Consider the following 26251-nt stretch of genomic DNA (forward strand, 5'->3'; position numbering starts at 1 on the left):
TCAGCCCTGACTGATACTCCTCCAACATACTCCCTGGACTTGAGCTACAGGCTGAAAAGCTGCTCCACACTGTCTATTCTTTCCTCCTCCTCTTCCTCTCCCCTTCCTCCCTCCTCCTCTTTGACCTCCTCCTCTTCCTCCTCCTCTCCCTCCTCCCCTTCCTCCCTCCTCTCCTCCTCTCCCTCCTTCTCTTCCTCCTCCTCCTCTTCCTCCTCTGTCTCCTCCTTCTATTTTATGTGTCAGGAAAGATTCCATCTCACTTTCTCTCTCTACTGAGATGAATCACAAGGTTTGCTCAAATTCTTTTGGATACTGAAATCGTTCTACTTCTATTCCTTCCCACTGACTCACCCTATACCCCTTAGGCAATAAAAGGTCAGAATGTCGCCTGGGTGACAGTCAAATCCATCATCCTCAACGGAAAAGCCCTGTGGGCAATGCACAGGGTGCCTACTATAATTTGCAGGGCATCTTATGCCCAGATACCCAGATGCGTTGGTCTTCTTCCGCCGTCATCTTCCTGCAGTTCAGTCAGGCATTTTGTAGAGGAAGACGATCCTCGCGAGCCCAGCAGTACATAGCACTGCTACAAAACTTATTTTTATTACTAGGTGTCTCTGCAGTGACTCAGAAGACATGTAAGAAATAGATGAGAACACAGGAAAGGCAGATGATTCCTGTTATGCAACTTGAAGACGGCTGTTCCCACTTCGTCCACACGGTGGCGCAAGCTCCCTAGAAATGGTCTCTGCAGAAAAGGAGCTGTTCTCATATTAATCCGGGGGGGGGGGGGGGAGCCTGTAGGTCTGTCCCTGTCCACAGCCCACTTCCGACTGCGGGAATCAGAACTCACTGGTTCAGTCTGTACTGATCCTGGGACTACAGCGTACCCGCACTAGAAGACCGCATGTGTGAAATCCTGAACCAGCGTCCAAAGCCTGTGGGAGATGAGGTGGCTCGCAGAACCTTCCAGAAATGCCATGTAAGGCTGGCCTTTGGGTTCTTGCAATTAGAAGGAAAAATAAGCAGGTGGTTGACGGGTATGGTTGCACTGAAGAAACAGGCTTCAACGCGGGTACCTTTCAAGGCTAGGAGTCAGAGTTGCTGGCTGCCTATCATGGGCCCAAGACTCCCTGGCTACGGCGACTCTGAGGGGACATAAAGCTTTCCTTTAAATGTTTATAAAGCTTAGAGGAATGTCATTAAGAGTGTTAAATTAGGGTCTGGAGAGATGGCTCGGTGGTGAGGAGACTTATTGTTGCAATAAGGTGAAGATCCAGTTTGGTACTCAGCATCTATATATAGCAGTTCACAACAGCCTATAACTGCACTTCCCAGATACGACTCCATCTTCTGGCCTCTATAGGCTCCCGCATACACAAAGAGCACTTATACTCACACTGGCTCATACAAGGCAAGTAAATTACACACACACACACACACACACACACATACACACACACACACATTTTAAGACAAAAGAATGCTAAAGTGAAGCTGGGGCTGGGGTAGAGATAGTTCAGTCCTGATCTCCTTGCTCCCAGGTATGAGTACAGGAGTGTTTCCCTGAGTGTCCATGATGAAGCTGGGCCTGGTGACATTTTTTTTTTTTTTTTTTTTTTTCAGATAGGTTGGAAACAGTTCCTCTTTAGCGTCCTGTTCCCTTCTTGTAACATCTGGTGCTGCTGAAGTCCACCTGAGATACCTAAGAGTCAGACATTGGCCTGTTAGTATTTCATGAATGTTTCCATACCTGTTCTTTCTCTGTGTCAGGGTCTTATTCAGGAGAACCTCTTGTAACTGGTCACCTATTGCTCACCAGCTTGTGAGATTTTCTCAGATTTCTTTTTTTTTTTTTTTTTTAAAGATTTATTTATTTATTACATGTAAGTACACTGTAGCTGTCTTCAGACACACCAGAAGAGGGCGTCAGATTTCGTTACAGATGGTTGTGAGCCACCATGTGGTTGCTGGGATTTGAACTCTGGACCTTTGGAAGAACAGTCGGGTGCTCTTACCCACTGAGCCATCTCACCAGCCCGGGCCTGGTGACATTGTTGGAGACTTGTGATTCCAGTGCTAGGGAGGCAGAGACAGGATCCCTGAGCTAATTGGCAAGCAATTGGTTCTACTTGGCATCTTCTATTGCTGCCTGAGCACCAAGTTTAACGTTCTTTGTGTGTAGGTGTATGTGCACGGGCATGGGCATGGGCATGGCATGGCATGGCATGGGCATGGGTAGTATGTGTGCAGGAGGAGGTCAGCGAACAACCTCGGGGGCTGAATCTGCTACTCTTCATTGCTGAGATAAAACGCCATAACCAAAAGTAATTTCTCAAAGGGAGAGTTTATTTGGGATTTTGGTTCCAGAGCAGAGTCCTTAGCGGCAGCAGAGGCATGGCAGCAGGTGACAGAGCAGGAAGCCGGTGGAACACAGTTCCATCCACATGCAGGCAGGTCCCTGTTGATAACACTTCTCCCATCAAGGCTGCACTTCCTCAAGGATCCATAACTCCCCCAACAGTACCACCAACTGGGGTTCAGTCCTCAAATGCATGAGCCTATAGGGGCCCTTTCTTCTTCAAATCACCAGAGGTGTTGGGTTTTTTGGTTGGTTGGTTGGTTGGTTGGTTGGTTGGTTGGTTGGTTGGCTGGCTGGCTGGCTGACTGGCTGGATGGCTGGCTGGCTGGATGGCTGGCTGGCTGGATGGATGGCTGGTTGGTTGGTTGGTTGGTTGGTTGGTTGGTTGGTTGGTTGGTTGGCTGGCTGGTTGGTTGGTTGGCTGGCTGGCTGGCTGGCTGGCTGGTTGGTTGGTTGGTTGGTTGGCTGGCTGGCTGGCTGGCTGGCTGGTTGGTTGGTTGGTTGGTTGGCTGGCTGGCTGGCTGGCTGGCTGGTTGGTTGGTTGGTTGGTTTTTGAGACAAGCCCCCTTCCTGACCTGGGATTCACCAATATCTCACTCTAGCCGAGAAAGCAAGCAAGCGCCATGAGCAGTTCCTATTGGAAGGAGCTCACTCATTGGGTTGGGTAGTCTATTTTCCTAGTAACACAGAGCTGAGCCCTAAAGAGATGGTGTACGTCAATCAAATGTCAGCAAAGACCAAAGGGTTGGCAGCCGATGGTTCTGGGACCAAGGGATATAAGCAACACTGAGCCCAGAAGGATTTTTCTGTTTGTCTCAAATCAGACATAAAAAGCTGATGAGCTGCAGGCCTGACTTACCTCACAGTTACACCATCGAGGCTTCCCATGTGGCGGAGGGGGGTTGGAGGGTAGCTATTGCTTATGCTTTGGTGTTTTGTTTTATTGCAAATGTCTTCAGTTCTGGAGATATTGTCTAACAGTCTAGGTTCAAAGGTTTTAAATATGAAGAATACTGTTACCATGGAACAGGCTTCTCATGAGTAATTTCTCAAGACAAGAAAGAAAGAAAGAAAGAAAGAAAGAAAGAAAGAAAGAAAGAAAGAAAGAAAGAAAGAGTGCTATAGGGCATAAGACCATCTGTTCACAAAGTCCCTATTGTCCTTTCCATGTCACAATCTGTCTACTGGGCTTGTGCCACCGGCATGCCCTGTGGCTCCCAACACATCCTAAGTGGCACCTAGAGAGAGACTCTTCAAAAGGAACATGGTGGTACCAATGGGGTGGAGAAATAACCAAAGATAGAATAAGGTGAGATCCTGCCTACCAGGATGGAAGCAGGGACCTAGGTAGCTACAGGGACTGTGCCTGTGGGCTGAGGAGAAAGCACAGGGCTCCTGGGCATTCCCACCAATGGGAAAAGGTAGTGTGGACAAACAGCTTACAGCTGTGAGCAACAGGACTTGAGCTCTGCTGGCAACCCTCTGAGAACGACGAGGCCGCTTCAGGTGCTCTCTCCAACTATAGTCCAAGGTTTGGGGTCTGAGCTGAGGATTTAAATTTTCCTCCAATTCCATGTTGTGCTTGAAGGGAGCCCAGAAGCTTCCCGGGTGCACAAGAGAGCCCTCAAGCAAAGAAGAGAGATGAGTGAAGGTGAGAAATGAGCCCAAGGGATGAAAGTCAGCCTGACAAGGAGGTAATTCTGCATTTGTGTTTATTGCTATGTTGTGCATAATGACCAAAGCAGGCACCCAGCCTGCATGCTCATCAGCAGATGAATGGATACAGAAAATGTAATGTGTCTGCCCGGTGGAATCTCACTCTTCCATGAAGACAATGAAATTATGGCAATTTCAAGAAATAGAATAGAACTGGATGTCATCACATTAAGCAAGATAAGCCAGACACCAAAAGACAAAGTGATATGTTTTCTCTCCTGTGCAGAATTATGATGTAAGCATATATGTGTGTATGAATATGTGCATATACATATACATATGACATGTACATAGAAGAGGAACTATAAAAAGAAGATCTTCAGAGAAGATGGGGTACAAGAAAAAGCAACAGGAGACGAAAGACAAAATACCACATAGCTCATATTCCTCCCGTATGCAAAATTTAGATTTAAATAAATATGAATTTAACGTGGAAGCAGAAAGGAGCTTATTTGGGTGGTGGGAGGGAAGTAATGAGGAGAAAGAAGGGTGGGAGAGTGGGAGGGATGCGAGCAAGGTACAAGGATGTGAGTATGAGAATGCCATAATGAAGCCCGTTATTTTGTGTGGTAACTAAAAATTAATAATAATAATTTTAAAACTGTCTTTAAAAGGTATTAGCTCCAGGATGATGTGGTGAGGGTCGACGTATTCTAAAATCACAACCTCTAAAGACTCTCTTCTATGAGACATTTCACCTTATTGGACCTGAATTCTCTGCCGTGAGAACAACTGTTGTAGGGGGAGATGTTGGCGTGAGGCGAGAGTGAGAAGACTGGAGCCTGGGTAACCTCGGTAGGATCAAATGGTCTCTGAAACTGTCATTTGTAAAGTCAATATGAAAATATCAAACATTTACAGATGCCAAATAGGCCTCTGATATCTGCAGGGTAGAAAGAAAACCAATACATCCCAGTTTGTGCCAGATGTGAGGTCAACTCCAACATGAAAAGCCCCAGCGAGGAGCAGCGACATCCAAGTGAGGGCGCCATCAGAAGTGGTGTGTGTCAGAGGAGGAACAGAATGTACAAGCTATGGCTGCAACCATGTCAAGGCACCGCCATTTGCCATATAAACCTCATCTCCTGAGCCTTGTAACCACCTGAACACCTGCACAGGCTTGTCACACAGGTCAGAGAGAGGGGTGGCCAAGCCATCATAAATGCCATAACAATAGAAGCAATGGTTCCAGAAATAGCCTCTAGCCATGTGACACCTATATTGCCTTATGTTTCTTCTCTAGGGGAAAAAAACCACACAGAAAGAAGATTCACCAGCTGAATGGTGATGTATGTAGGGTTAAATAGGGCCAAAGTTTCAGTGTGGTCTAACTTCCTAGACCACCTGGTCACAAACAGAACACCAGCAAATTGACACAGGAATGCCATAGCACATGCTAAGCAGACCCTGCAGACCTGCAACCATGACAGAGTCTCCGTCTGAACCGTGATCAGTATAAGAATGGCAGCAGACCTTCTCAGTCTTATTCAGATTTCGCCTCAAGACCCCCCAGACACCAGAAAGGCTAAACCAACTCATCCAAAACAAACTGTGAGACCTGCCCCTAAGGGCTCAGTGCAGTCAGTTCTCATAGAAAGTCTTGAACATGGTTGACTGCCTGGTCCTCCCCAGCCTTTAGTCCTTCAACTGGAGATGTGGTTTGGGTAAATGTGGCATGCCTCCCCCCCCCAAAAAAAAAGACCTGCCCAGAGTCCCTTCAGGAATATATTCTGTGTACTTAGAGGCTCTTCTCTTTAAACAGAGGGTTTTATTCTGATTATTAGAAAAGGTCTCACCCCGATCAAGATGGCTCCCCTTAAGAATCACTGAATGTTCTTCTAACTTGGGGATCAGAGAGATACCAACAGATAACACTTGTGTAATTAGCTTGAATATTTGATGGAAAGACAATACAGCAGGGCACACGCTGAAGTCAGTTTGCTAAGCTTACCATCTCCTGCCTAAGTTCCCTGGGCCAAAGCCCTCAAGCTCCCTAAGATGCTGTTGCTTGTAAATAGAGCATGATAACACATGTAAATTGATGCACATAAGTGAAAACATACATGCTGTGTCTCTCATGGTGTCATAATAAGAGTTTGGAAATTATAGTTCCTTGCAGTAGGCAAAAAGAAAACAAATGGCTCCCCCAAACCCTCTGGAACCTGTAAATGTTGTGCAATGTGGTACAAGTATCTTTGGACATTTGACTAAACTAAGGATCTTGAGATGGAGGGAGTTGGGGGGGTCTTAATTATCACAGTGAGATGAAAAGTAATTTCAGGTCTCTTTATAAAGAAAGCAGAGAACCAACTTACACTTACGTATATCCAAACTCACGGACACTTGCATACATGTAAACACACACTCATACACATGCATAGACACACACACATGTACACATATACTTACACAGAGGTCATGGGAAGATGGTCACAGACACAAGTTTAAAGTGCTGGCCTTGAAGTCAGGAAACTGACGAAACTGGAACAGGCAAGAAAAAGACAAGGGTTGTGGTCTTGCCAGACCCTGATTTAAGCCTCTTAATACTGATTTTGGACTTCTGCACTATAAAGTGCAAGAGAATACATTTCTGTCATTCCCATCTATCCAGCTTAGTGTTACAACATCACTGGGAACTAGTGTAACATTAGTTATGCTGTTCTTATATATCTGTATTGAGTACCTATTACTGTATAGCACAACATAGATACAAATACTATCTGGGCCAGGAATTTAAACTGGTGTGTGACTTTTCCTAGGACAAACAAACTACTGTTCACCCTAGAAAAGGCACAGACAGATAAAAACAAACAAACCAAGAAACAAACAAAGAACAAAAACCACATCACGATTCTGCCCAAATGTAGCTTGATGAACCAGTGAGCTGGTTGGTTGGTGTTACAAATGGAAGTCTGGGTGAATTTGTCCGCACATGAACATGGCTTAAGTCCGGTGTTTCACCAAAATGCCTACTCCAGCATGAGTGGCCACTCATGAAAGTGGCATCCCCAGAGCTCCCAGGGAGCTTGGCAGCTGTGTAGATGGGAAGGTCTCCTCTCTCTAGCTCCTATTACTCCTTATGTAACCTTGGGTTGGGGCCTTGTGGACCGTGAACTTTTGGAGAGCTTCGGGAGGCGTCTGAGTTTCTTCCTGCATCCTGAAAGGTTTGTTGTAAACTCCCCTCTGGAATTGAGTGTTTCCCTTTAGAGGATATAGCCACACAACATGGGCATAGTTGATCTGTGAGCCTTTGCCTCAAACAAAGTGTAAGGATGCAATTGTGCTAGCTGGGGGCTGTATTCTCGTTCTGGCTGGACTGAGAATGAGTTAAGCAGGATTACCATTATCACAAGCCATCGGATTGAGGGCCTCTGACCCTCAGTAGATAGAGGCAGATCCCATCTTGGTTCCTCGTGTCCCATGCTTCTGCATAGAACTCTTCATATGGAAGCTGACTCTCTCAGAGTGGGTGTGTGAGGCTAGGCACAGTCAACTGCTTTGTGACCTCATTCCAAACTTTCCAAATTCTCCTATTTTTTTTTGGTCTCTTTCACAGTGTACAGAGAGAGTGGAGTACATAATTAATGCTACATCACATAAAGATTCAAAAAAAGGGGGGGGGGAGTTGTCAACTAAGGGAAAACCTGTCTCATGAAACCAGGAAATAGCATATATATATATATAAAAGCAAAACCCCAGCACACTGGCAGTGACATCTGCCCACAAGAAAGAGCCACGGGAACTGTCATTCATCACAAATTGTAATACAGAATGGTTCTGCCAGGTCATATGTCTTACTTAGGGTTTCTATTGCTGTGACAAAACACCATGACCAAAAACAACTTGGGGGAGAAAGGAGTTTATTTGGCTTACACTTATTGTGCTGGCTAGTTTTATGTCAACTTCACACAAGCCAGAGTCATTTTGTAAGAGGGGAAGTTCATTGAGAAAAACACCCCCACCAGACTGTCTTGTGCACAAGACTGTGGCGCTTGCTTTGTTTGTTTTCGTTTGTTTTGTTTTGATAGATGATTGATATGAGGGCCGAGCTTACTGTGGGCGGTGCCACCTCTAGGCAGGTTGAGCAAGCTATGAAGAGCAAGCCAGTAAACATCACCCCTCCACGGCCTCTGCACCAAGTCCTGCTGTCAGGTTTCGGCCTTGTTTGAGTTCTTGCCCTGACTTCTTTCCGTGATAGTTTGTGGTGTGGAATTGTAAGCTGAAGCAAAGCCTTTCTGCCCCCAGGTTACCATAGCAACAGAAACCCTAACACAGTCCATCATTAGGCTTTCAAAGTTCAATCACTGAACAACGATGCACGTAATCACTGTAAGTGCTAATGCCTGGAAGAGCGCATCCTCCTCTAACAGTGGTGAGCCCTGGAAAGGGAGTGGCAGAAGGCAAAGCAGCTGAAGAAAGAGAAGGGGCAGCTGGAACTTCTGCCTGGGTCCTCTGCTGGGCACTGAGGTTGGGGTCACAGGATCCCAAGAACATCATCCTCTCCATCTTTACATGGTCATTTCCTGACCACCCTGGATTGTGTGTAGGACAAGGGGTTCATGGGAACCTCCAATGCAGCTCCCATACCTCCCATCTAGAACAGTCTAGGTACTCAGGGCCTCGGAATACCCTGTTCTGCTGTCTCAGGCTCATTGCAGTGCCTGCTTGACCTGTTTTCCAGAACAGCATCTCCAAAGGAGGCCTGAGCCAAGAGTGTCCTCTGCCCCAGACTTCAGTGGCAGGCCACGGCAGCCATCCATTCAAGAACCAAAGCTCCGAAGGAAGGATAGAGATTCCTCAGGCGTATTCTTGGTGCTCAGTAAAACCAAACACTGGGGAGAGAAGGGCTGACCTGAGGCTGGAGGCTTCCATTTGTCTATAACGCCAGGCCCCACAAATGTAAGGAGGGAGGCCGTCTGGAAGCTGTCTGGAGACAGGCCCTGGTACTGCCCAGGCTGACTTCACTCCCCACCGCATGCTGGCCCAGCTGCTTGGAGTGAGCATCACTGAAACAAGGCATCTGCTGCCAGAATGTGCCAGGGCACAAACAACAGATGCCACCCTGCCTCCGACACTGCCAGGGCAAATGCCTGTGTTAGTCTAAACCGTTGGCCAGCAGGCCTTCTGTCAGCACCTTGTGACCAGCTACTCCAGGACGCCTGTCACTGACGACCACGCCCTCAACACTGTGAGAGAAACAAGTCTCCTAGGGCCTGTCCACCTGTCTTTCCACTATTGATCAACCCACCCACCCTTCCCAGATTCCCTCTGCTACTCCCCATTCATTGCAAACGGTCCTCGGCGTCACGGCTTTCCCACACACTCCCTCTGCTTCCTTGATTCTGCCTCCTAGTCATAGGCTGCTGACTGTTGAACCTTACCACGTACATAACAGGAAGGGGACACGTGTCACTCTTTTTTCTGTCAGATGCTGGCTCAGAGCACCGCCTTCTCTCAGGCCATCATCTGGAACACCAGCTCTCCTCACATCCTGCTGTCGTTGGTGTTCTAAGTATTTATTATAGATGTGAGCCCTAGTTCATCTTTCTTCACCGACTTTCTTCTCTAGCTCTGTTCTCCTGTGAGATTCTAGAAGATTCCAATAGTGGTCACATCTTACCACACAGCTTGGCTTCTGCCTTCACTTCAGCAACCTGCTCCCATTCCAAATCCACTCCTCCATAATTTCCTACAGTCACTCTCTTCCTTACTTATCCTGTGATTGGCAACCCTAAAACTGTACCTTCCCAAGCATGCAGAGCTCAACTCCTCAATATTTCCAAACTCATAATCTCTCACGGCTCCAAGTCTGTTGGCCCAACTTCCCTTCTCACCCCCTCCCCCCATTAGCATTGTCAACCAAACACCCTATGGTGCCACCTTCCCACTTCTTCAGAAACTTGAAATTTTTAGGAAATTTCAATTTCTTAAATAATATCCTTTATAATTTGGCCTTAGCTACCACCATTATTCAGGCTGGTACACACATCTTGCCTTCGGGCTTTGCTGTCCATCTACCCAGAATGCCCTTTTCTCCTCTTTCCTGACCTCCATAACTCAACCTTGAAAATAGTTTCTTTTCAATTATATTTTTTATTTTAAAGTAATCATAGAGTTGAATACAGTTATCAGAAATAATAGAGGTGACATGTATCTTTTACCAGGGTTTCCCCAGATAACTTTTACAAAGCTATTGTCACTATTGTCACAGTGATAGCTTAGTGCCTGGGTCTTCACACTTCGTCGTGAAGCATACTGCAGGATAATACAGAACAGGCAGTAACAGAACAAGGTACCATGGTGATATAGTCAAAACTTACAACAGCTATGTCACTGTGGTGGTTCCTCGTCTGCAGCGTTCTTAGGCCAAGAAACCACTAGTCTTCTTTGCATTTCAAGACTGCTATAGGGACTGAAGCCATGGCTCAGCAATGAAGAACACTGGCTGCTCTCCTGGGCAACCTCAATGCAATTCACAGCTCCCACATAGGGGCTTACAACTGTTCATAACCACCATTCCAAGGGATCCAAGGCTCTCTTCTGGTCTCTGTGGGCGCTGCACACGTGGCACATGAGTACATATTCTTACACACAAAGTAATTGTTTTAAAGAATGTTACATAAGAGCTGGTGAGATAGCTCACTGGATAAGAGCCAGTACAGAGAACCTAAGTTCAATAACTATATCAGCTCACAATTGCCTGTAACTTGAGCTCCGAGACTCCTAAACCCCTCTGATCTACTTAGGTATCCGCACATACACACACATAGAATATACACACACATAGAATATACACACATATACAATAACAAATAAATTTTAAAGGTACCTTTTTAAAAGAATGTTATATAAATAATACAGGTTTGTAACCTTTGAAGGTGTTTTCCTATTTTTACTTAGTGGGTGTCTTTGTAGAATCTTCTAAGTTATTATATCAAGAGCTCATTCTTTTGTTGCCAAATAATATTCCATAAACATAATCTCTGGGCTATTACATATGAATAAAGTTACAACTAAACACTATGTAAAAATGTTTGTGTGAGTATAAGCTTTCATGTCTTAAGTATTAATGCTAAGAGACACAAAAGGGGGCTTCGTTAGAGTTGGCAAAAGAGGTGCAGATGTTTTCTCCTGGTCCTTTGGGATGTAGGCAGAAAAGAGAGAGTTCTTTGACCCACTACAGTGTTTGGCCAACGTTAAGTACGTGTTGACTAAAGGCTTTTTATCTTGTTAGACTACCCATTTCCAGCTGGGGCAAGCTGACTGATTCTGTTCTGTTTGGTGCCCTTTGAGGTTTCCAGGCTGCTGACTTCTTCATATCCAGAAACAAACATAAAGATAAACCAGGAAAATTATCACCAAGCCACTGCTCATTGAGTCCTTAGCCGCCTCCATTCTCCACTATCTTGGTAAGTTTTTTCAAGATATGCTCTCTCTCTCTCTCTCTCTCTCTCTCTCTCTCTCTCTCTCTCTCTCTCTCTCTCTCTCCCCCCTTTCCTCCCTCTCTCCCTCCCTCCCTCCCTCCCTCCCTGTCCCTCCCTCCCTCCCTGTCCCTCCCTCCCTCCCTGTCCCTCCCTCCCTCCCTCCCTCCCTGTTCCCCCCTCCCTGTGTGTGTGGTGGGCACACTTTCATTTCTAAGGATCATGCCCAGGGCCTCATTCCTGCTAGGCGAGCACACTAAACTACAGCCCCAGCCCATGATGGAGTTTCTATTTGTACTTAACAGAGGACTACGGGGAAGTACAACTATTCCATTGCCTTAGCAACAATCTAATGTTTAAAATATATGTGTGTCGTTTTTCTGTCAGAAAAAGTAAAATACATTTTTCAAAGGAACTTAACTGTAAGTTCCTCCTTAAAGCTTTTCCTGGTCTCCAGGTTAGAATCCCTTCTTCTCTGTGTCCTCAGATTCATCTATGCTCATGACAGAATTACCATACTGTTTTGTAGGTGCCACTAAACTGTCCATCTGCACTAAACTGCCTACTTAGTGACCATATGGACTGTGCTTCGTTTGATACTGAATCTTCAGAGCCTGCAGTAATGTCTGGCAGACGATTGTCACTCCATAAATGCATTTGGAAAAGCACACACGCATGCTTACCTAATTAAAATCTTCATGAGCATGACGGTAACTTTCATAAGAAGGTTCCCACTCGGTTTATCATTTGAGACCATGTAACCAGGATTGTTAACCTCTGGAAATGAAGTTCTCACAGATATTCCTTCAGTAAAAGAATCTTAGGTAACCTCCTACCAGCCTTCCTGTCCACCCACCAGAAAATACATCCATCCCACTAAGATGGTACAAGCATGGGTCCTAGCTTTGTTATGTCTTGGCTTCCACAACCTTTTCTCTAACTACCTTAGCCTGCCATCCACAGTCTGCACGTAGTCACCTTTGATATAGACTGCCCTGTGTTATTTCTTTCTAAGCATGTCATTGCTGTCAGGATTTCCACACCTACATATCCCAAGGGAATAGGGACAGGATTTTACCTTTAATACATGTTATAATGATTTTCATGTACTAGACCTTCAGTGAACACTTTTTTTTGGAGAAAAAGAAAATTTAAATAAAGAGTGTTTGGGAAGGACATTATTAAATCATAAGTTAAGATGCTGGAGAGATGGCTCAGTGGTTAGGAGCACTGGCTGCTCTTCTAGAGGAGCTATGTTGGTTCCCACCCCATCCCCCACTTAGTAACTAACAACCATTCAAACTCCAGCCCCAGGGAATCTGACACACTCTTCAGGCCTCTGTAGACCCCAGGCATGTAGGTAGTGTGCATAAATACATTTAAACAAGATAATTATATACATAAAATAAAAGTATTTTTTAATAAAAAGATGGTTGACTTCTCGTCCCAGGTCAACCAACTCAACATTGTTCTTCACTTTTCCATTGGCAAACTGGGAACAAAGCAGACCCATTACAGACACTCGAACACACACTTGAGTTTTGTGGTGATAATGAGTTATGTGTGTTTAGTATAATTGTTTGCCTATGCATTTATCAGAAGCAGCTCAAATTCTCAAGCTCATAGGTAGCAGGCTAGTCAAGTGATTTCAAGAGCTCAGAAGCAAGTCACTAGCTGCTGACTAATCCCGCCTGTGTAAGGCTCATCTGTTGGAATCTGCCCTCTGAGTTATGCCAGCCTAGGGCACCCGGGCTGATGGTGGTGTTATAATCAGTCATTTAAAAAGAAAAATACATCTACCTTTGCAGACTCAGTTCTTTCACAGATTAATTTCTCCATTAATATCTTAAATATAAGTATTTTAGAAGAAAGGATAATAACACAGGTTCTGTTTGTGGAGTCATTTTCTGAAGAAAAAAAAATAAACACAGTCAAGGTCATTGAAGTCACTTGGAAAGCATCCTTCAGATTGGCAGGGAGTTGGGTGTTAAGAATCAAGGAGGGCGGGGCAGTGGATGGCTCAGTGGATGGAGGCATTTGCTGCCAGGGGCAAGGAAGCCATGCGGCAGAAAGAGAAAACCGATTGCCAAAAGCTGTCCTCTGACCTCGACATGCATGCTCTGGCATAACATGAACACACAGGGGAGGAGAGGGAAAAGAGAAGGAGGGAGGGAGGGAGGGAGGGAGGGAGGGAGGGAGGGAGGGAGGGAGGGAGGGAGAGAGAGAGAGAGAGAGAGAGAGAGAGAGAGAGAGAGAGAGAGAGATTAAAGAAATCTAGGAGACAGAGCTATGAAGACAACACAATTGGTAAAGTGCCTGCCACATACCAGCATCCAAGTTGAATAGGCAGGTAGCCATGTGTACCTATAGTCTCAGTGGGAAGGAAGCAGAGACAACAGGATCCTTGGGGTTTCCTGGCTAGTAAATGTAGCCAGACCAGGGATCTTAGGCTAAGTGGGTGACTCTAAATAACAACAACAACAGCAACAATGTGATAATGATAATGTGGAGAAGGTATGACATCAACTCAATATGTGACCCACACACATACACAGATGTTAACACATGAATACAAGAGATTTGGGTAGGGGAGAAGAAGAGGGAGGGAGGGAGGGAGGGAGGGAGGGAGGGAGGGAGGGAGGGAGGGAGAGAGAGAGAGAGAGAGAGAGACAGAGACAGAGAGAGACAGAGAGAGACAGAGAGAGACAGAGAGAGACAGAGAGAGACAGAGAGAGACAGAGAGAGAGACAGAGAGAGACAGAGAGAGACAGAGAGAGACTCTAAGTTACGGATGGCCATACACGAGGAAGCAAAACTTGGGTGGAAGCCAGCTCCCGGAAGCTGCTTACACTGCTTGGTGTGATTCACCTGGAACAGAACAGTGGGGCCTCTCTCCTGGAAAACCTTCCTCCACAAGATCACAGAGCTGGGGCTAGAGATGGCTTGGCGGTTACGAGCACTGGCTGCTCTTCCAGGCGACCCAGGTTCAGTTCCCAGCACCCACATGGTGAATCACAGCCATCCCTGACTCCAGTTCCAGGAGGTCCTTCTGGCCTCCGTGGGTACACGGCATGCATGCGGTGCCCAGACGTGCCTGGGAGGAAAACATCCACGCACATAAAATAAAAATAAATACATCTCTAAAAAATGTTTAGCTTTTTAAGTTGAAAAAAAAAATCACAGAATGAACCACAAGAAGCTTCCTCGGTGCACAAAAAGGAAGCTCAAAAGCCCTTCCGGAATGGAGACTTAACTCTGAGCCGGTGCTCAATGGAACCAAGCCTGGAGCTTGTGACTCGAGAGAAATCTTGTCATAATTCAACAGAACCTAATTTTAGCAGCTTCTGTAGGAGGCAGGGAGGGAAGAGGGGCTGATGAGTCAGACGAGCTTGGGTATATAAAAGGACCAGTGGGAGGAAGATGAGCCAGGACAGGGCCGGGCGGGAGAAGAGCGAATCAAACGCAAAGCTGTTCATCTCTCTGCATCAGACTTCAGCTCTTAAACCCCGGTGGCAATGAAGTGACCGCTAGAGCTTGTTATCATGTATACAAGACCTGCAATACAACACCGGAGGACACACATCGTGGTTGCCTGCCGACAGACGGCTCACAATCTCACGCAGTGTAATCCAGTGAAGCACTGTCTTTAACATGGAATTCATTATTAACTCTCTTTCAAGAAAGACATTTGAGGAGTGCATAAGGCATTAGTGTGTATTTGTGAACAGGAAGCTTTTATACCAATAAAGAGGATGTATCTATTGTTTGGTTTGGTTTGTGCGACTGTATTTGCTACCAAAGGATGTTTTTGGTAAACTAGTGACTTACCTTCTCTTATAAAATCCCATAGGAGTCCCTCCCTGCCCCAGTGCCTTCTGGGATGGGTAAGAGTTCATTGTGTTTATAACCCCTAGGGACTGCTTCCTTTCCTGCCTTCCAGCCTCTATGCGGAGCTCCCCTCCCCTCAGGACCAGATGACTGGGAGCTACACCCACGTCTACAGCCCACTCTTGTTGCCACTGCATTTCTCAAGGAGTCCCAATATGGACCTTACAGCTAACATTTGATGGGCACATCCTGTCCGCTTGTTATTGGTCCTTTCTGCTCACTGTCAGAGCACATTTTGGAGACGGTATCTTCCACTGCTAAATGAATCACACTCAAATTCTATTCTCTTCTTATCCCAAAGAGTTCTTGGATTCTATTCGCATTAATCCCAGTCTGGGCCACCATCAATGTGATGTTAACGTCACAACCACTGACTTCTTCTCCCAGCTTCCAGACATTCTGCTCTCTGGAATTATTCTCCATTTTGCAGCCATAATAATCATTCCAGGTAACCCATCCTCTCTCTCAACCCTGTAGAGCCATCCTCTTGCTCCCCAAGTAAAACCTGAACACTGTAAGAAGAAAGAGAGGCTCATCTTGGTGGGAACGCCATCACCACACTGTCTTTGCACTTACTCTCTACCCACAGCCCTCTCCATCCTAAAGTCTGGACAGAATCTTTACAATATCAGCTTCTTTTTCATGGTACTGATGCCTGGAAGAATAGTCGGCTGCCTCCTCATCCTTCACATCCAGTGGAGATGGCCCCTTTGCAAGGAAACCTCCCTGGTTTACTGAAACGAGTCATGTGCCTTTCTATCTATGCATGTATTGTACAGGTATAGACTCTAATGATTGCTGTGTCTTCTAATTGCTGTATGGAGAGGAGTAACTCAACAAGGAAAGAGGGACTTGAGCAGCTCGCTCTCTCTCTTAGGTTGTCTGTCTTTATTGGAAAGTGAATGAGTCCCACAAAAGGATCCTTCAAACTCTTCTAGAGCAGTTAGTGCCCATTTGAAATATTTCCTGATGAAAATCTCTGGGTCAGCCATTCTTATGGTGCCAGTGCAGAATAAGTACCCAGTGAAAGGAAAAGACACACCTAGAAATGTTCAGTTTTTATGATTCGTACAAGAAATGTTCACCCCAAAAGACTCGTGTGTTGAAGGCTTGATTTCCAGCTGATGGCACTATTGAGAAGGGGTTGGGTTAGAAATGCCCTCACGCCTATTCAGTCAGGATGGACTGTTAAAAACAGGGAGCTCCTTGGAGGGGTACGTATCTGGAAGCATGCTCTTGAAAAGCATACCTTGTCTCCCCCGTATCCCTTGGCTGTCAGCAGCTTTGTCCCTTCCTGTTCTTGCACCATCCTCTTCAGCCTGCTCTTCTGCCACACCCTTCTGCCACGGTGCTCACGGCACTACAAGTCGGAATACAATGGAATCAACTAACCATGAGCTGAGATTTCTGAAGCCACACAGCAAGATAAATCGTTGCCACTTTAAACTGTTTCTCTTTTGTTATTTGTCACAGTGAAAAGAGTCAGGTGGACATAAGGAAACGGTGCCAAGAAACGAAGCTGTTGTGACTATGTCTAGCCACGTTGGAAATGAAATGAGGGGCACTGGGACTTGGGCTAGAGGCCATTTTATTAAGCTGGTAGCAATTTTACTTACGTTTGTTCATGCCTTGAGATTCTGTAGGAGGCCAAATTAAAAGATTATGGACTCATTAATATTGTGAAAGAGATTTCAGGGCAGGGTGCTGTCCAGGCTGAGGCATAGTTGATGCTGACTGCCTTTGTCCAGACTGATGGCAAAACATGGGACCAAAGAGTAGAGCAGAAGGATTTTGAAAACCTGTAGTTGGGGAAAATAAAATGTGGTTCCCAATGAGATTAATTGTACTAAAAATAAGTCACCCACTTTTCACAAGGCAATAGGAAAAGTGCTTTGAGGACATTTCAGAAATTGGCTAAGCCTTACTCAGCATAGGCTCATTTGAAAGACTCCTCTTTAAGAAGTCAGCACTAGGGTACCCTGTTTTCTCAGGATTCGTTTCATAGCCACCCCAACCCCAGAGGCAGCCATGTTCAGAGTAGTCCCGGCTACTACCTGAGCGCCTGAGAGAACTGACTCTCCCATGTGATTCTAGTTCAGCATGAAGTGCCAGGATTTAACACTTACTTTGCTGCATTTGGGTCCAACTTTAGTCCCATGCCTCTTTCCTGTGCCCCAGTACTATCTTTTAGAAAGTGCTATTCTAGAATGAATAAGAGTAATTTCTGGTTTTACAGGAGCTTATACAGAAGCGCCTCAGAGGTGTTGAATACGAGCTTCGCCTTAAGTGTCATGGAGTTTGCACTTGATCTTTTGAGCTGGAAGCGTCTTGGGAATAGACTAACTGTCATTTGCATTAGGAGATTGACATGAGGCTTTGGGGGCCCAGGAGTAGAAAGAACGCTGCGTACGTGACTTTGACTGTTCCTTTAATAAAATGCTCTCACAAAGCCAGTCTAAAGGAGAGAAGGTTCATTGTAGCTTGCAGTTTGAAGATGCAGTCTAGCCTAGCAAGGCAATCATGGCAGCCAAATCGTGGGGTGGTTGATCTCATCCCATCAGCAATCAACCTAGCTTTCTCTCCTTCCTTTAATTCTGTGTAAGACCCCCAGCCCATGGAATGATGCTGTCCATAGTCACAATGAGTCCTCCCACCTCACCGAACCTAATCTAGATAATCCCTCAAAGGCTTGAGCAGAGGCAAGCTCGCAGGTGTCCTGGAAGCTTGTCTCCTGGATGATTCTAGGTATCATAAAGTTAAAAGTAGATATTAACCATCACAAATGTTATGATTTTAATATGAATGTCCACCAAAAAAAGGCTTATGTCGAAGGCTTAGTCTCCATCTGGAGACACTATTGAAGTGATTGGGCTATAAAGGCTCTAATTTTTTGAGTGGACCGAGTTATTGGTGGATGTACATTTGAATGGACACTTAGAACACAGGGCTTAGTTGGGAAAAGTAACTGGAGTGTCTTTGAAGGGTAGTTCTTGCTCAGCTTCCTTCCTGTCTTCTTCTACCCTCGGTCCAAGAGGATAACGGTGTCTCTCCAATACACCTGTCCACCCCTGGTGAGCTGCCTCACCACAGGCCTACAAATGATGGAGACAGCTATTGGTGTGACCTGAAACTTCAGAAGCCGTGAGCCAGGATAAGTGTTTTCACTTGGGTATTTGTCACAGTGCCTAAAAGTAGATAGATGGATAGATAGATAATTGATAGATAGATGATTGATAAATATATAGATAGATAATAGACAGATAGATGGATAGATAGATAAGAGGAAGAGAGAGAGAGATGATAGACAGGTAGATAGAGTTTGTAGTATGAAAAAAGATTCCCAAAATTTCTCAAACTTTTTTCTTTATTTCATGGCCATGCTTCAAAAGGTGTTGAGTCCCCTCCAGTGTCTCTGCCCTTGATACTGGGTCACTTATCAGAACTTATTTCTCACCACTCTGGATATGAAAAGATTAAGATACCTTCAGGTTCAGTGTCTGGTTGGAACTCTTGTCTCTGCCTCCAAGATGACTATTGCTCTGTTTGCCAGAGGGACAAATATTGGCTCTTCACACAGCAGAAGGAGGAGAAGGTCAGAGGGAACCCAGCTAGGTCACTCCAGCCCATTTATGAGATCACTAATCCCACTCATTAGAACTCCATCCTCACGACCTAATCTCCAAATCCCCACTTCCTAATACCATCACATAGTAATTAAGTTTCAACACACGGAGTCAGGGACACATTCAGATCTCAGCTCTAGATAAGACTGTTTAATAAGGACATGGAACACAACAGTCTCAAAATTAAGTACTTACTCTCAAAGTCTTGAGCAGTTTAGTGAGCCTGGTGTGACTGGGAATATAGGAAGGGTCTCCTGAGCCAGTTCCAAGGAAGAACAGGACCACTCTACCACGATGCTTTAGGAATCTGTTTGTTTCCCTTTTTTAGTTTAGAAGGATAAAACTGCTGCTAAATGTCAAGATGAAACACTGAGTCACTTCCAAAGCCTCTTTCCCAGCTCTGCCCCCCTAGACACCCCCAGGGCGCTTTTCTTAGACCTCTACTCAATCCCCCTCACTTTCCTAGCTGAATCCACTTATTCCTGCTGTTCCCTGACAATCCATATGGCACGACTTCCAAGTTCTAACTTCCTAAGACTAATGTCCATGTTATGTACCAGAGAACTGTCAGGATATCCTATGGATTCATAACTTTAAGAGCTGCCAAAGGGCCCCTGGTGTCTATGTTCTAAAGGGTCTGCCCAAGCCTCACCTATAGCTGTACCCAGGTACCACCTGGAGCCTTCACAGTTTTCCTTTCTAGGTGATTCCTCTGGGGGAAAGCTGAGCCACTTTGCATATACCCCAAGGTATGAAAGTAGCTCTGTGTTGGACGGTAGATTCTTCCTATAGGCTTCTATCCAAAGCAGATATTGGGAATAGAGGTGGGGGGGGGGTGGCCTGAGTGTTTTCATGTAATTCTGGCATGAAACTCAAGGGAAGCCAAGAATATACATTCAAATATATGCAGATACATGGGAGACTACAGCATTTTATTTAACTATGTAGTAACTTGACTAATGACTTTCAAATATTTAGATATAAGGAAAAGGACTTCCACTGACACTCTTTAACCAAGCTTTTAAAAATGTAAGCAGAGAACATGGAAACCACAGACTCCCCGCAACCCAAATCAAACTAGTCTTCGTATCCTGACCTGCCTTAGCTTGGTGTTCCTAAAAAGTACAGACAGAAACGTGAAGTAACATAGTTAGTTTGCTTGAGAGATTATCTCAGGGAAACACAGTACCAGATGAGAAAGAGACAGACAAAAAGGAAGAACAGAATGCCAATAAAGAGGTGCTGTGGGGTCCCTGTTTCTGCCAGAACACCTGAAGGGATGAGAATACCTTGGACCACCCAGAGTGTGGAAACAGGAGCATCAAGCCTTCATCCTTCCTCCATTGACTGATGGTTGCACTGATAGTGTTAATTCTTGAACCCAGCATACCCAAAGGCAGAAGGTAAAGAGCAGGACAGTAAGGGTCGGTACGAAGTGAACACAAAGTGTCCTATAAATGTGCAATCCGCTCCAGCCATGGCAAGAAACAGAGAAGGAGAACAAGAAGACGGGACAGAGATGTCAGATGCTCTAGGCTTCTCCTTATCTTTCCTAGCTAAAAATTCCGCAGTGATCCTATTGTCTGTATTTGTTAGTAATCTCACTAATGAGTCTGTCTCCCAAGGAGAGGAGGCTGCAGCCACTCTCACTTCTGTCCCCTAGGCCATCAGTCACAAAACTTCACAAAGTGACCTCTACAATGTTTCTCAGCTGAAGCCCTTCCTCTGCATTCCCCTCCCTTTGACTTGGCATAATCAGTTGTCAGTCCAATTGAAGGAGCTTATTCCCGGTCAATATTATCGAAAGACCACATGATGATGCCTCCTGAAGGCAGCATTAGCTGACTCATACACAGCATCCCTTTGATCCATCTTTCCCATCTACAGTCTCATCCATGTACCATTCATTACCTACCCCTGTTACTACAATGTCAAGTCAAAACTCCATACTTAACTTACAGCACCCTTCCCTCCCTTTCCAAACTTCCCTTACCCCAAATCTGTCTCATACACACATGCACATGTAAACAAACATACACACACACACACACATTCCTCCAGCCATACCTAACTTCTCACCATTCTCCAAACTCGACATATGCTTACACACCTAGGTGCTATTTATCAACTTACAAATCACCTCTGTGACGTCATCCTCTCACTCCTACACGTCAATAAATCCTGATCTAACCAAAATGCCACCTTCTCTGACTCCTCCAAGATGATTCAGTGCTATTCCCAATGGAGCGCTCGTATCATGGTATAATTATGTACTTAGATGACTCTTTCCATCTTTGGGAGTTCTTCCTGGCCAGGACTAATGTTTTATTCATCTTTGTATTCTTGGTAACCAGCCAGTGGTGAGCACAAAACAAAGTGACAGGGTTGTCAGATAAATGCAAGAATGAAAAATGCTGAGTCAAACCAGAACAACTGGCACACATGCTCCCTTACATCTGTCTCATTTAAGAAGCACTCGAACCAAGACACTAGCAAGGAGAATTCCAAAGGCCAACACAACTGAAAGAGTCTAATACCCATGCATCCTTTTGAGGTGAATTGGGTTGAAAATGAGCTAAGTCACTGGAGTTCCTTGTGAAAATACCAGAGGTGTTAATGTGGTATTTAGCACATGAACAACAAGTAATAGCACAGAATGAACTGGAATAGGCAGGCCTAATGCTATGAAAATTGTCTGGTACAAGCTATATTTAGGAGGAAAGAAACCAGCAGAATGTTCGGTATCAATTCAGTCTCATTTTATCCCTTTAACAGTATATGCATTTTTACAGTATTTATTTAAAACTTTGTTCCACAGAACATCCCATAATTCATATCGGTTAATGTAAAACAGCTAGCTAAGTTTCTGTGTGTGTGATAGTCAGTTTTTTATTAGTGTTAAGACAGTATGTAGGGAGGTTAGGTAGGACTGCTTTCTACTCTCACAGGGGACAAGTTTGGTTCCTAGTACCTGCATAGCAGCTATAACTACAGTTCCAGGGTATCTGACGCCCTCTTCTGGCCTCTAATGGTACTAGAAAACACATGGCAGACATTACACACACATGCACACGAGTACACGCACACACCTTTAAAAGAAAACAAGTGGAGCATTAAGTACCCTATGCTCACTTGTGGGTGTTAGTGTAAGGTTTGTAGGTATGAAGGGAATTTATGGGTATGAGGGTGAGTGTGTTTGTGGGTATGAAGCAAATGTGTCTGTGGGTGTAAGTGTAAGGTTTGTAGGTGTGAAGGGTATTTGTGGGTGTGAGGGTAAGGCTTGTGGTGTGAGTGTAAGGTTTGCAGGTGTGAAGGGTGTTTGTGCGTGTGAGGTGAGGGTGTTTGTGGGCGTGGGGTGAGGGTGTTTGTGGGTGTGAGGGTGAGGGTGTTTGTGGGTGTGTGTGTTAGTGTATTTGCAGAAAGGATTTACTGATGGTGGGAAGTGTTTCCCTGAGTGTGGGCAGCCCTGTTGCGTCGCCTGGATCCATAACTGAATGAAAAGAGGAGCAGAAAGCAGAGTGTTGACACTCCCCTTCTTTACATCCTGGTCTCTGGAAGTGTAAGTTTTCACTGTGCCTGCTACCACATGTCTCCACACTACTATGCCTCTCCTGCCATGAGAGATTGTAGCCCCGAAAACCACAAGCCAGAATAAACCCTTCCTCCCTTAAGTTGTTTCTTGTCAGGCAGATGGTCAGAGTGATGAAAAAACTAACAGATACAAAAAAAAAAATGTAGAAAGTATTGACATTACAAATGCAGAAAGAAGAGCTAACCAAGGGATAGTCTCAACTCAAGACCAAGGACCAGGACATTGCAAAGCCCAGCCACCAGGCAAACAACTGCCACTCAGAAAATTCCTGCCAATAGCCAAGATGCATAGCTACAGAGCAGCGTGTGAGAAATCAAGGGTATCTACTAATAAAGCAGAGACCAAGCAACGCAGTGAACAAGCAGGACATCTTTACAACACCATGTTCCAGCTTCCCAGAGGAAGAAATCCCTCGCTAACCATTATATAACAATTAACAACAGAAAACAGGGGCCCTTTTTAATCTGTAAATCTCCCTGCGGTTCTGTTTGTTCTGAGTACTAGGTTTCTTTTAAATAATATGCAAAATAGATGCAAAGAGAATCTGTGAAACCCAATTTGTGGGAAGACTTTCCCTGCCCCTGACAAAGTCCAAGCGATCATTGTATGGCGTGCAAACCTAAAACAATAGCCTCCCTATACATCTACTTTATCTGCTCTTTATTCCTCGGCTATGCTTCTGGTGTGAATGTAGGAAGAAACACAGCTGACTCCAGCCTCAGAAAACCAGAGTTTCGTTTTTTGATGACATTACTCATGTGAGCCATGGGTGATAGAAATGTCAATGGTGTCTCAATCTTCCAGTACAGGATACTAGACACCCATTTCCCAAATTGGTTTCAAATTGGTTTCTTCCCCTAAAGAGGAAACTTGCAGGTCTTCCAAGATAAGCCTGGTGGGTTAGTTGACACACGATTCTTCATCTTAGTGACTGCCCACTGACTCATGGGCACAGCATTTAAAATTAAAGTCAGACCTCAGAGGAAGCAAAGAGGACTCCGTGTGTGTGTGTGTGGGGGGGTAATGTCCAGCTCTTCCTCCCCACGGAAGTCAGTCAAGAATGAGGGGGAACTAGACAGACAGGCATGCCAAAGGCTGTGGAGAGATACAGTTCACCAGGTGGCCCCATCTGCTCAGTGGCAGATAGGAGACAGGACAAGTCTTCACAGAACAATAAGAGATATAAGAAAGCTCTAAATTCAAAAGTCTGAGTGTAAGGGCCATTAAATATAGAAAGGGATGACTAAGAAAGACAGAATGATCCTGGGCACATTCCCAAAATAGAAGTGGTATTCAGCAGGCTGGAACTGCGAGGTTGTTACCTGGCTAAAGAAACATCAGGGGAAACATCTAGTGTAAGCTTTTGTCTACAAGGTGGGTCAGACAAATTGTAACTATTTCACAAGCTCTGTCTGAGTACCGCTTCAACTTCTGGCACTTCCTCTCACTCCTCCAGTCCCCAGGACACAGACGCACTTGTTACATTGTTGCCGTATTTTTATTCTGATTACTTAGGGATGCTTCCTGGAACAGGGTGTCTAGAGAAGCATTAAGCAAGCAGAGTGGAACTCTGCCTCTTCTTTTTCCATTCTAAAAATTATGCCCTGGAGACATAGAGTACTCAACAGCTAACAATTCCATACCTGAACTGCAGTGCAGTCTATCTTTGTAGAAATCATATTGATAAACAGGATATCTGCCTGAACAAGGGAACTGGAGAGCGCTGGCCACATTACATAATGGTCCCAAATCCCAGATTTCTGGATTAGTGCTCTAATACTACATAACAGATTGCCACAAACTGAGGCTCACAAATCACCCTATACTCATTATGTCTGTTTTCATGGGCAGGCTTAGTGGAGACTTCTTCGGGGCTCACAGCCAAGGCATCATCTGGTCTGTCCTCTCATCAAAGGATCCACTAGGGAAGATCTACTTTCCAACTTCACTCCCACTGTTGACAGAATTCATTTTCTTACAGTTGTTTGACTATAGCTATCCTCAGATCAGCTGCCTGCAGCTCTTCAGCACATGGGGCTCTCTCTTCCGATGGTAACCAGGCTTTATCATACTCAGACTCCAAGATCAGTGGTAACTGGGTGCCTTTGAGGTGGAATGGCCATACGACAAGTGAGTTTCCCTAATATAACTGCACATATCATAAAAGGAGAGGATCTGGTGTGCTAAAGTGTAATCTTAGGAAATGTCCCAATTACCAAGGAATTACCAAGGTGACATTTCATTTACATTTGATATACGACTCATTAGAAGCAAGTTATAGGCTCGAGCGCTGGTAGCCCAATATCTCAAGTTCTTCAAGGCACAGCTGTGCTTCAGCATCCACCCCATGTCCTGTGCTACCAAGATGCTCAAGTGGAAAGCCAGCTCCAACGAAGACAAAGAGGCAGTGAGTGCGGAGCTCGAGACAGCAGCATCGTTGCCTGCAACAGCCTCTTATACCTGTTCCCACAAACGTAGAGAAGAAGATGCCTATTCAGCTCATAGGCGTGGTGATTGGGTAGTCACACCACACACCACAGTGTGATGTGTGCCTCGCATAACCACCTTACACTGCCAACACATTACCCTTCTGGTGTGAAACCCTTCTGGCATGAAAAGTAGAAAAGAGACTCCCCTAAAAGGCATCAGGAAAAGATAAGATCTTCAGACCAAAAAGAAAGGGAAGGGAGGAGGGGAAGTAGTTTCCCAAGAAACTGAAGAGCATCTACCTGCAAAAAGATGAAAACATTTCCAACATGAGGGGGTGGTGCAGCCTCTGGTGAAGCAGAGAAAGAACCGAAGTCTGATTGGCCATGTGCCATGTCTCTCAGAGGCCCCTGGCTTCTTTTTTTTTTTTGGTATAATCCTGAGGAATGTTTTTGGCTAACTGTGTTGTAATGCAAAGGTTTTAGTAGCTCTACAAAAAATTTTTTGTAGAGCTTTTTTGTAGAGGGAAGGTGAGAAATCCCTCTTCACCCCATTTCTTAAGCATTGGGGAAACAGTGTTGTGCACTGTGTGAAGGCTGCTAGTTGTTAATTTTGTACCCTCAGAGCACCGAGTACCATTCTGACTTTGGTATTATTATTCTTATGAATCATTACCTACCTCAGTATTCTGTAAACACTCCTCCTCTCTCACCTTTGATTGGCCTAATTAACATCTGATGGCCAATAGCCGAAGCAGGAAGGGAAGGTGGCAGAGATAGATACTCCGGGAGAAGAGTTAGGCAGGAAAATTTACCAGGTGACACAGAGGAGGTCAGAGTGGGAGAGAGGTACCAGGCCACATGGCTGGACCTAGACCAGAAACAGTCAGGTTAATTTATATGAACTATCTGAGAGTCTGCCCAGCTACAGTGCCTAAGCTTTTATAAATAAATGTCTCCCTGCCATTATTTGACAGCTAGCAGGCCCAAGACAGTCCAGCAATACTTAAGCATGAGTGATTCTTTAGAGGTGAAACCAAGCTCAGTGACGTGGTCCAGGAGGCAAATGTGCTTGCAGAGCTAACTCGGCACTGGAGTGTAAGCCAGATCACACAGTGGAGGGAGAGAACCAACTCCCGAAAGTTACCATCCGACCCTTCTGCACATGGGAGGTACGCCTCACATGCTTTCTTTGTCTCTCATTCTCTCTCTGTGACTCTCTC

At 45.2% G+C, this 26251-nt stretch overlaps 2 long non-coding RNA genes across 6 annotated transcripts in view; one reads left to right on the forward strand and one right to left on the reverse strand.

Annotated features, from left to right (window-relative positions):
* Window positions 1–17391, reverse strand: part of Gm46758 — a 22757-nt gene extending 5366 nt beyond the window's left edge. For 2 of the 4 annotated variants that reach the window (XR_003953891.1, XR_003953892.1), the window contains exons 1-2: window positions 17004–17391; window positions 16637–16747 (exon numbers count right to left, since the gene is read on the reverse strand). This is a non-coding gene — a long non-coding RNA (predicted gene, 46758). Of the gene's footprint in view, window positions 1–2859; window positions 2961–6487; window positions 6560–7419; window positions 7594–15241; window positions 15900–16636; window positions 16748–17003 lie in introns of those variants that run through there. The other 2 variants (XR_003953893.1, XR_001783445.2) reach the window with 2 other exon arrangements.
* D330050G23Rik (RIKEN cDNA D330050G23 gene) lies at window positions 803–13442 on the forward strand. Of its 2 annotated transcripts, NR_040335.1 has the most exons (4): window positions 803–982; window positions 1627–1726; window positions 11380–11487; window positions 12029–13442. It is a non-coding gene; the product is annotated as an RIKEN cDNA D330050G23 gene (long non-coding RNA). The 2 variants fall into 2 exon arrangements; NR_040336.1 differs by lacking the exon at window positions 1627–1726 and having other exon boundaries at window positions 11372–11487.
* Window positions 17392–26251: the final 8860 nt, after the last annotated feature.

Source organism: Mus musculus, chromosome 2, assembly GCF_000001635.26.
Source record: "Mus musculus strain C57BL/6J chromosome 2, GRCm38.p6 C57BL/6J".
NCBI lineage: Eukaryota > Metazoa > Chordata > Mammalia > Rodentia > Muridae > Mus > Mus musculus.